General features: G+C 41.3%; 1 protein-coding gene across 2 annotated transcripts in view; it reads left to right on the forward strand.

Moving 5' to 3' along the window:
* The window catches only part of ARHGEF25 (Rho guanine nucleotide exchange factor 25), a 383,409-nt gene that overhangs the window by 339,338 nt on the left and 31,885 nt on the right, over window positions 1-12,186 (forward strand). The gene's annotated exons all lie outside the window — the stretch shown is intronic.

The raw sequence follows: 12,186 nt of genomic DNA on the forward strand, positions 1-12,186 counted from the left end.
ATCACTCAAAAACACAACTTTTAATCAGAGCCTACCATCCCTCCTCCTAAATCTCTACACTTCTCTCCTGTGACTCTGACTCTGAGTTCCCGAACCCTTCGCTGCGAGTCTCATTGAGTCCTGGTATATAGGATGTTTCATGTGCTCCGTAATACATGGGCGGATGCTATTATATTTCAGGAGCTGCTGGGACAAGGTGTCCTACTTCTATGGGAAAATATTTTCAGTGTAGAACTATACTTCTTAAGACTAAGGCTGAGGAAGTCTAGAGAGTCGTGTACATTGGTGCCACCATGAGTAATCTAAAAAATGGGAGAATAAGAAATGGTCCTCTGCAGCCGAAGTCTGTGCTGATGTGTTTATTACTTCCTTTAGTACTCAAACTGCTAAATGAGTGCCTTCTGTACAAGTATGAACACTGCACACCAGTGGTTCCCAAACTTTTTTGAATAACGCGCCCTAGAGCACAGGTTCTCAAACTCGGTCCTCAGGACCCCAAACAGTGCATGTTTTCCAGGTCTCCTCCCAGAATCAGAAGTTAAATACTTGGCTCCATCTGTAGATCTTTTAAAATATGTCAGTGAGTAATGAGTACACATGTGCACCTACTGGATGACCTGGAAAACGTGAACTGTGTGGGGTCCTGAGGACCACGTTTGAGAATTATTGCCCTAGAGTATCAGGATTGTTTTCACAGCACCCCTAGCCAAAATTTTGTTATTGAGAAATTCAGAAAAAAATGTAGTAAAGTAGTAAAATTAAGTACATTGTACTTACCTGTCATTCTTAGGCTCAATTATGTGGTGGAGGACAGGTTTGCACTTCTGTTTGACCACATATTTATATTACATTGACCATAAATAATTTGATTTGGTGCTTGACCACCAACCTGTGTCACCCCTGCAAGTGTCCCAAGGCACCCCAGGGTGCCGCGGCGCACAGTTTGTGAACCACTGCTGTAAACAATACATGCTACGGCACATAAGGATATTGCATATATTCAAATATCAATCAAGTCAATGATGAGGCAGTTCTTGAATGTGCGCCAACGAGATTATTGGATGCTGTGAATACAGTCAATGGTGTATATTTACTAAAGTGCAGGTTTTTAGAATTGGAGTTGTTGCCCATAGCAACCAATCAGATTCTAGTTATTAACTTAGAAGGTGCTAGATAAATTATAAGTAGAAACTGATTGGTTGCCATGTTCAACATCTCCACTTCTAAAAACCCACACTTTAGTAAATATGCACAATTCTTAAAAGTAGTTTCCACCAGGCGTTCATTTGGATCACAGCTAATTAATTGTACAGTAAATGCACAAAGAGGGGAATGTGGCATCCATCATGATCACAAGGTGTCACTTACCAGTATTTAAGGCTGTTTGTGTCAACACATGCAAGAGAATAAAGCTGGGTACACACTGGAGCGATGTCATTCCGATTTGGCTGATTTGACCAAACTGGAACAACATATCGTGTAGTGTGTATGCACCGTTTGCATGCGACATTGTCAGATTTGATGCGCGGCACATCAAACCTGATGATATCGCTTGCGGCGCCATGCAGTGTAATAAGCACGGAACATGTGATCAATCCGTCGTTCTTAACATCATTCTGATGTGTACCCAGGATCTGATATGTCGGCTCGTGGAGCTGACATATTGGCGGGGTACACATTGCAGAGAGGGCCTGATTCAGAGACGTACACTAATGCGATCACAACTGCTTCTCCGTAAGCAACGCAGTTGCAAAAATATGCTAATGTTAGCAAAGATCACCCGAGCATAAAAACGCCCTCTACTGCCATCACACCTGCATACAACTACGCATACCTACGTAAACATCGGTACCATTGAAGTTCATCGGCGGACATTTTACCGTTGCGGAAGGTCTGTCCTGACGCAGGCCATTGAGCTCTTCAGCCACGCAGAACTGCGTATTGCAATTGTAGTGACTAATTTATGCGTTTCACTACCCACCCCCAAACGGTCACTTTCGTGTCTATCAATCTGCAATGGGCCTCAGTGGTCTGCGTGAACGCAAAGCGAACGCATTGCTGCCTTCGCGCACGTGCACTGCGATGCATACACATGTGCAATGGTAAATAATCGCTCGATCTGCGTGCGATTTGCAGTTGCGTTCATCTCTGAATCAGGCCCAGTGTGTACCCAGCTTAAGAAGTATTTTGTATATAATCTGAAGGCATGCAGGGCACCTATGCACAACACAGCTCTATATTTAAAGATTAAAAATGAAATGCCTGACAAGAATGCAAAATGCTCCCTCTGATTCCTAACTCAAGTTGTTTATTAAAATGGGAAGTAAGCAAGCGGCTGAATGACTGTGCTTTTGGAAAGCCTGCAATCATAGGCAATGCTTAGACTAACGGTGGATTTGCTGCATAGAATCTCCTGGGGCATGTGTACATTCAGGGAGCGAGGGGGCTGCAAAACCAAAATCATTCTTGAAATACAACATTTCTTCTCTTCTGTAAAAGTACAGTTTACATGGTGCATTTTATAGAGAAAGCTTAGAAATAAGCACAGTCACCAATGTAATGAAATAGAAACACATTGTTAATGTTAACCTTTGTGAAGTAATGGCATACCGTTTGTCCCCTTATTGCTATGCATTATGTACTATAGGTTTTCACTTTACCAACATGTGCATATCAGTCACAGAACAAACATTTACTACATGTTGTACACAAAGGGGGAGTTCAATTAGCCCCGATAATTTGTGGGGCACAATAAAACTGGACTGTTTCACTTTTTTTACCTTTGGGCAATTCAATTAGACCCCTTATTTGTGCCCGAAAAATGTTCTATTTTCAGTGGAAAACACAGGCGAATCTGTGATAAGTACACAGACCTATGTGTTTTCACTGCCCATTTACCAAAACAGGATAATTATCAGGTATTTTTTTTCGGAGCATGCTGAAGTCCCAGAAAAAAAATCCTAGAGAAATGCTGAAGGTGGCCGCGCTTCTGGGCTAATTGAATAGCCCCGGGGGGAGGAAGGGAGAGTCAATTAGACATCTGTAAATGACCGCAGGCTAATTGCATTCCCCCCAAAGTCTCCACAGAAGAACTATGAAATAGCAGAACATGGATGTGCTACAGCAGAAAATGACATTAAAAGTGTGCTATGGGCCTGATTCAGACCCACTCGTGAGCGGCTGTCCGCTCGCAAGTGGGTCGATGTTATGGACTGAGCATGCGCACGACGGAGGGAGCTCCGTCGTGCGCATGCGCCAGACGCGACGAGCGAAGGAAAGTCCTTCGCTCGTTGTGTCCGATCAAAGGGGGCGTGCTGTCAATGTTGATTGACAGCACGCCCCCTTTGGTGGGCGTGCCGGGGGCGTGCCTCCCTGACGGGGGCGTTCCCACGGGAACGCCTCCCGTCAGAAGCCGGCCTACTGACATCACTAGTGATGTCAGTGGGAGTGATTTTGGCTCTGATAGAGCCAAAATCACTCCGGAGCTTGCGGTTGAAAACCTCAACCGCAGGCTCCGGCTCGCAAATTCGATGGTCGCGATGGTCTCGACCATCGCGACCATCACAATGCACGCTCGTATAGCCTGTGGGTGGTGACCCACAGCTATACGAGCGTCCAGGAGGACGCTCCATGAAAATGGAGCCCGGCCCTCATTCAGAGCGTGCGCTCTGCTCAGAGCGTACGGCTCTGAATGAGGGCCTATGTCTTTCAGGTCACAAAACAGAAAAAATTTATGTATATGGGCTTTTCTTTTAGTGACTGTTATTTATCACAAAAAAACTCATTAGGATATTTATTACATAATTGTTATTTCTCTTAACACTCAAGGTGTAGCAAATGTTTCAGTCCTCTTTATTCAGTTCAGCACAGATTGGATACAATAATGTATATTTATACATTTGTGGAGGGGGGGGATGTATTTCTGCTGTAAACAAAACATTGTTTTTGCCCTTATAATCCAGAAGGTGTCCGTTCCTTTAACATTGCAGCACATTGCTCAGCAGTTTAGTTGCCATGGAGACATTCCTTTGAAGATAAAATATTGTGCATTGTATATAATGTGATTGGGTTCTGCCGTTGCTAGGTTTATTTTCTGTTTTTCTTATTTATAAGGAATATTCTTGTAGTTTTTTTTTTTACTGTTATTCTGCCTTTTTCCTTTTTTCCCATATAGTTGTGGCAGAATAGTCACTGACATAGCCACATTAAATATTTTCCTAGACTCATATTTCTTGCACTCAATCAGCTTCATGGAGTAAGACCAGAGAATGGGGATCAGAGCCGGGGAGAATTATTGAGTTAATAGCCAGCTAAAAGTATTGCTTATTACCGCTGCCATAGCCACCCTGTCAATCTGCTCTGGGCTTGTCATGGGCCACCTACACCCACTCTTGGCAAGTCGTCATTCATCGATGCTTAGTGCATGTCCCTGTGACAGCTATTAGTGTTCTCTCTTTCCAGAACTGTCTGCATTCAGATTGTGCACTGGCAGGACACAGTACATCAGTCAGGGTGGTTAGACTATAACAGAGCAGTGATTCATCATAGTTTATTAGGAAGAAGTAATGGCCAAGTAGAACTACTCAGTTTAATTGTTCTTCTACATCAAGACAGTTCTGAATTGCAGAAATTTCAGACCGCAGTGTAAATGCTCATTTGTGACATCACATGCTTTTGCGCAATTTCACTGTAATGATGGAAAAGCATTTTGCACCTTCGTTGCTGGGAAAATGCTTTTGTAGGCAATACGTCAAGCATTGTAATAAACTGTTAGTTGTTTTGGCCAATCGCATATTTAAAGCTAAATTGAGTAGTATTGTAACAGTTTAAATAACTAAAGGGGTTAGTCCTAGAGCAACAGTAGGTTGGGCTTTGATGTGATGCATTCTCCAATCCGCAAAACAAGGCGCATATTGATTCTATGTGGAAGATTCCAAACACTGATAATTTGGCAATCTGCACCTTGAATTGGGCTTAATGGACAAGGCGATGCACTTGTGTACAGAAATGTTAAATATGAAGTGCAATATATCCAGAAGTGCACAGCATTTTACTTTCCTTAAGAGGCTTAATTGTCCATCTCGTGTATAATAAGCTTCACATCCACGGTATGTGTATAGTGTTAACAGTGGCATGTTTACCACAGATTATTATCATTTTAGAACAACTGCCTTCATTCATTGTAGACGCTGCATTTCACAGAAATTATAGTCTTCATATAGCATTGGCACAATGGCGCATTTACTCTGCTCTGTGGTCAGGGTGGACGGGTGTCCCATGCAGAACACAGGGTAAATCTGACAAAGAAATGGAGTCAAGTATACATTGTACAGATCGGTTCAGTTCATTTATAATGTCCTCAGCATTTACATCCTACACTTCAATAGATTATGAAATAACAGCACACAATAGATGAAGTGGTGCTGAGCTGTTAACAATACATAGGACCTCCTCTAAAATCCTGGAAATGTATAATATACTATTTTTAGGCTTATACGCTAAACTACGCTTTTTATGTATGCTTTAGTCATATAGAAATACATGCACAGATAAGTTACATTTCAACGTGTTATATAAGTAAAGCAGTGTTCTGTTCTCTAACCCATCTATGGGACTGGAATATATGACGTCTGGTATTGAGAAATGTCTACCAGCTGAAAAGTAAATCATAGATTTTTCCATTAATAGCATATATCAAGGTTTACCAGTCAGATGTTCCTTTGGAATGGAGTTGTGGGTGGTCACACCTGCACCACCCCCCTTTCTCTTTATAATTGTACTGCAATATGTCCACATTAATAATTCACATCATAGGTCCATGGCCAACCTGATCTAGTGCTTGTTTCAGGCAGACAGTCTGTCTCTGATCTTTCCCACAGTCCAGGCTTTTTCAGTAACCCACACATTAATTCTACTAATTTCTACCTGGGTCAGGCCTTATATAGGGCATGGTCGCAGGTCACAGAATCCTCCAGGCTGGCTGCTATCTTCCACAAGTCTTTGAGATCTTCTCCAACCAGTGACCCAGCAAGTGAAGTGATTGCCTTGTTATACTGTAGATGATGTACAGGATGCCAGACTGTCTGGGCTTGAAAATATCCTGGCAGTATTGGAGTGAGGGTTCTCAAACATCGTTGGTTGTCTCAGTATAATCATTTTAATGAATGACTCCTGTGTAAGTAAGAGGAAGCAGAGAGATTCAATAGACATTCTAGTAGTTTATCTTAAAATACATAATGGCCCTAATAGGCTTAGACAAGACACAATAATACTTAATAATGAGGGTAAGATGCCATTATGGCTAAAACACACAAAACCTTAGTAAACATATATTAGTTTTTTGAAGCATTTTGTGTTTTTTTTTTCCATTATTTAATTTTTTTCCTTTTGTTTACAAATATGGGCCATATTCAATTAGCAGCAATAATATTGCCGGCAATAATATTGGACGATTATCGTCCGATTGTCTTTCAGAACCCTTTGGACACCTCCAGCCCAACCCCCTCCCCTAATGATAAATTACCACAAAATGTTTTCGTAAGTTGTGTACTTTGGCAAAAAACGACCACGCAAATTTTTGACAAAATAATACAAAAAACGCCTGCTGCGGCCACATGCGATGTTTATAACACTTTTCGCCTCCATATCACTCCCCGAAAAACCAGACCCAATACTTTAAACCCATTTTCAAAGTTTTTTTTCTTCGCCAAATATTTGTGCTGCGGTTTTTCAACCAATTTAGTAACTTACGAAAAAAAATTGTGGTAATTTGTCATTGGGGGGAGTGTCCAAAGGGTTCTGAAAGAAATCCCCACATTTTTAGGCAAAAATAGGGACTTTGCTTTTTTTTTCTCCAAGTCTGAGATGGAGAAAAATGTTCTCCTGTTTCTCACTATAAAAGTGCGATAAATTATCGGGAGTACGATAAAATCAGACGATAATTGCTCTAAATTGCATACGGTATGCAGTATGCGATATTATCGCCGCTAATTGAATATGGCTTGAAGTGTTTGGTAAACTTTAAGCGTTACTTGTGAACCAGAAAAAGTGGGCACACACCGGGCCTGATCCGACATGCGGATCTCGCGATTATAAGCAAACTGCACACGTATTGGGCACTGCATACTATATGCAATTTAGAGCAATTATGGACAATTCATATTTATACGGATCTCAATAGTATCTAAACTTAGGGCTTGCAAGTGGGTATAACTAGATGGCAATGGGGTATTTGCATGTAGGATAAATTTGCAGTGGACATGTAGTAGGCATGTTGACGGAATTGTGGGCTATTCAGAGCAGAGAGTAGGCAGAGGCTCGTCACATTTTGATCGGATCTCTTGCACCAAGGATAGGACTGGTGCAAATGGTGATGACAACTACTGTCACAATTGTATAGTAGAGAGCGGTGTGGTCGCATAAATGACTCTGAATACAGACGGAAATCCACATTTATTTCAGAACACGAAGCGCACGCAATGGCAGCAGCTGTCTATACAATCCTGAATCAGGACCATTCTGACATTTTTTGCATTGGCTTATGTCCACCTTTAAAACTTGTTCCCGCACAGTGCTTTTCTTATGGTAGTACTCAGTGGTCTAATTTTTAATTATTAAAACTATTTCCAGAAACAGGAAGAAATCAGTGAAATAATTTCAGAAATGAATGAAATAAGCATCTGCCCACTTATCCACAGTGCGAAAGCTGCAACAAATCTTATATCTATGTGTAACTTTTTGGGGTGTAGCAACACCTTTTTTTTCCTTACTGTTCCCATGTATAATTGCACCTGGATGGTGTAAAAGTTACCCCACACCTGATCCCTGCTCCACCTCAGTAGATATGTAAAATGTTATTTTGTGGGTGTAAAAAGGGCTGTGGTATGATATGTTGACATTCATTATGTCGACATTCATCTTGACATGAGAATGTCGACATGGACATAAAGTCGACGTTGACCATGTCCATATTCATCATGTAGACAGTGAGGACATGTTGACATATTAGAATGTTGACACATACATCGTCCCTTGTAGCCCAGCGTTTACTTACCTTGCTCCTGGCGGCTCCAGCAGCGTCTTCGAGGTCCCGGCGGTCATGTGACTGTGAATTCCGGGTCAGAGATGCGTTCCTCCGGAGCACCGGTAAATAATTCTTCCATAACCCTAATCCTTACCCCTAACCCTCCCTCTTGTGCCTAACACTAACCCCCTCTTTCCCCCGCAGCCTAACCCTAATGTAGACATTCCATCAATTACAACATTTAACCTGTTGACATTCTGAGAATGTAGACATTTTGGTTGTCAACATTTTGGCAGTGTTGACATAATAACTGTCATTGTGTACATTGTGGTGTCGATATTATGAATTCAACATTATCATTGTCAAACTTTTTACTACATCCCATAAAAAGGTACTAAGCCGATATACCCTTAAATTAACAATCTTGTTGTCTACTGTACCAGAATGTCTGGGAGTCTTCCAGATTAGAAGAGTCAGAATTCAATTCTGGGTGAGTGCTTATGGGTGGGAACATGCCAACGTGACCAAAATTGGTTCTACAAGTGCCACTTACAACTGGGTAATAACAGACAGACATAGAGGTAAGATGGCCTTGCTCGCGAGTTTACAATCTATAGGTCAAATTTGTGTTATCAGACCCCTTCTTCTGATTCCTGAATTATCACAAGAGACACATATGTTTGAAATAACTTGCTAAGTAACACAGATACCTAGTTTTTGCATTTTGGTGCAATACATGGCACATTACTGTAACCTATGTTCAGCAGATCTTCTGATTAGACTCAGCATCATATTGCACCAGCACTCTCCATCACTAAACTGTAGGCCTACAAATAGAAATGGACAGAATTGTGCAAAAATAGAAATATCATGCTACAAATGAGGAATTAACAGCATTTGCTTTACAAGTCTGTATTTTGCCCAAGTCAAAGGGTGTATATACTAAGAGACCCACACCACATGACTATGATAGCACTATTGTTAGTGTGTCTTTTTACTGTAATGGTCAGCTTATGCTGCTACTGTGTGGTGTGGTGAGTGTCGTTCTAAGAACACTTAGGGGCTGATTCAACTAGCTGCTGTTGGAATGGCTTGCATCCCATGGAGGTACGAGCAAAAATGCGATACCAGAATTGCCGTCAAGTGCACAGTGGAAGGTCCTGGCGGCAGCTCATGTTATTGAATCTGCTCTTAAGGCCAAATTCAGCCAACAATTGGCTGGGGAAAGACTGGGAACATTTGAGGACAGATTCTGCCTGTGATTGGTTGGGGAAGGACAGGCAAAACTTAAGGAAAAATTCTGTCCGTGATTAGTTGGCATGGGACTGGGAACCATTAAGGATTATTTGCACCTTCAGTTTACCATATGCAGATATATTATTTCTCAGAACATTTTTTAAAATGTCAATTATCCATACACATTTGTGTACAAAACACCATTTTATTAAATAAGTTATTGTTAAGGACCGAATTGAATAGCGCCGGGAATGAACTCACGGAGCTATTCAATTCAGCGCGCTGCTAAGCCCGACTAAGTTTTTCTTCTCGCATCCCTCCCATTCTCGCGACTAAAAACCCTGTTTAAGGTGCGAGGGGCGGGAGAATGGGCATTCCCCGAACTAACAGCGCGCAGAATTGAATAGCTCCGGGAGCTCATTCCTGGCATTATTCAATTCGCTTTGAATTGAATCGAGTCCATGGAGAGAGGTTTTCTAGCACAGTATGTAAAATGACAGGAGCTGATTGGTTGGTACTTTCTCTCTCTCCAAGATTTGATAAATCTCCCACATAGTAACAAACCAGATGTTTGCTTTCATCTTCTAAATTTCACATTTAATTTGAATGTAAATGGTTACTATGGATAGCAAAACCACTTAGATTTCATACATGTCCCCCATTATGTTGTACAGGTTGAGTCTCCAAATATTCTGAAATACAGATTTTTTTTTAGCATGACTGAGATAGTGACACCTTTGCTTTTTGATGATTCAATGTACACAAACTTTGTTTAAGACACAAAATTATTAAAAAGAAAGTATAAATTTACCTTTAGGCTGTGTGTATAAGGTGTATATGACCAAATGAATTTCATGTATGTACAAAAACATTGCTTGAGCCACAAAATTATTGAAAATATTGTATAAAATGACCTGCAGGCTGTGTGTATAAGGTGTCTATAACAAATACATGCATTCTGTGTTTAGATTTGGGTCCCATTCCCAAAATATCTCATTATGATATATATATATATATATATATATATATATATATATATATTCCAAAATACGGAATATTCTGATATCCAAAATCTGGCCCCAAGCATTTTGGATATGGGAAACTCAACCTGTAATGTTTATTTGCTTGTTTGTTTTAAGAGAGTTTGTTTCTGCTTTGGAAAATAAATCTAAGAGTAATAGGCCTTTGCACCTGGACATTAGATTATGGAATAAGACCATACTAGTCAGTGAAATGGTAGTTGCTAATACGGTACACAGCTTTAAGTACCATCCAGGCCTGGAAACCATACACTAAATTATTTGCAAAAACAAGATTGACAATCCCCAGAGCTGTTTGTGAAGAAAACTCTTATGTCATTGACAGATTCTTTTTACCAGAATGTCTCCTCTGCCAGCATTTCTTGTGCTGATCAATAATGTATAGGCTAGAAGGCAATTAAGTTGTGTGTCTAATACTCACTATTTCACATTACTCTGTTAGTGTACTCAGTAATAAACAATAACATTCGCTTGCCCTGCTTTTTGCATTGCAGTGCTATAATTATTTATAGGTTCTTACAAAGGTAAGCAGTGCAGGACAGAGCAATGATACAAAACAGGCTAAACAAAGCAACAAAATAGCATAGCAGTATACATGTATTCAACTGTATGTATAAGCAGAAATACATGCATAGGGATGTAGTTAATTTACCAGTGGCTGGGATGCTGGGCGTCGGAGTCCCAACGTCAAAAGCCCAACTCGGGATTAAAGATAGGCGTCGAAATCCTGATGCCTATCTTTAGACTGACAGCCGCCATCCCGAACGAAGGTAAGTGGGTCATGTTAGGTGTTAGCCGCAGGGGGGGAAAGGGTTAGGTCTAGACACCCCCATGGGGAGATTAGGGTTAGGCACCCCCCTGGGGAGGGTTAGGCTACGGGAAGGGGGGGTTAGGGTTAGGCACCACTGGGGGGAGGTGAGTGTTAGGGGGGAGAGGTGGGGGGTTAGGGTGCTATTCAGCCACCGGTATTTCATACCCAACCCCATGTATATACCTATCAGCTTAGTTACTTGAGCTTAAGGAAAGGGATGAAACAAGATGAGGGAGCCCTGCTAATGAGAGCTTACATTCTAAGGGGATGGGAATAATGGGGGCATTGGAAAGATATTAGGGGTGAAGGGGTGGGATGAAGGGAAGGGATCAGACAGAGGGATGGTATTCTAGATTGAATAGGTGAGCGTTGAGGGATTGTTAATAAAATAAATAGTAAATAATGAAGGTTTGAGGGAGAGTCTGAACGAGAAAGAGTGTTCCATTGGTTGGTGCAGTGCGTGAGAAGTATTAGAGGCGGGCGTGAGAAATAATCAGTGGGCAAGAGACCCAGCTGTCTGAAAAGTGTGGGAGATAGTGTGGAGGGAGCTGGCATTGTAGATTTAGGTGGGAAAGTAGAGGGTGGATTCTGCAGGGTATAAGGAACTTGTGGCAGAGAGGGAATACAGAGACAAATCACTATGGCAGAAAGAACAATCTAGCAGGAACATTGAGGAGAGTTTGAAGAGGAGAGAGTCGGGTCAGCTAATACATTTATTCGGGGATTTACATTTGCACACAGTAAATGTAAGTTGACATATCTTAGGAACAACACAGCGCAATAGACCAACACTAGGTAGGTAAGACGCAAACAAGGGTCGAGGGTAGGATAATTCATCATATCATGACAGGTAAGCCGAGGTGCATCACAGTCACTTTTTTAGTAAATAATTGTGGTACTTGGTTATGGATGTTTCACAAAATTTTCCACATTTCTTGGTTATCATTTTGATAATTGCAAGCCGGACGCCTTTTATGGATATTGTCCTAAGCACCATAACATTTTAAAGTGTAAAACATCTGATTATATTTGTGTAAGAGGAATCCAACATCCTGGTGACTAATTGGAGTAGTGGG

Source organism: Taudactylus pleione, unplaced genomic scaffold (assembly GCF_031769625.1).
Source record: "Taudactylus pleione unplaced genomic scaffold, aTauple2 ptg000065l, whole genome shotgun sequence".
Taxonomy (NCBI): Eukaryota; Metazoa; Chordata; class Amphibia; order Anura; family Myobatrachidae; genus Taudactylus; species Taudactylus pleione.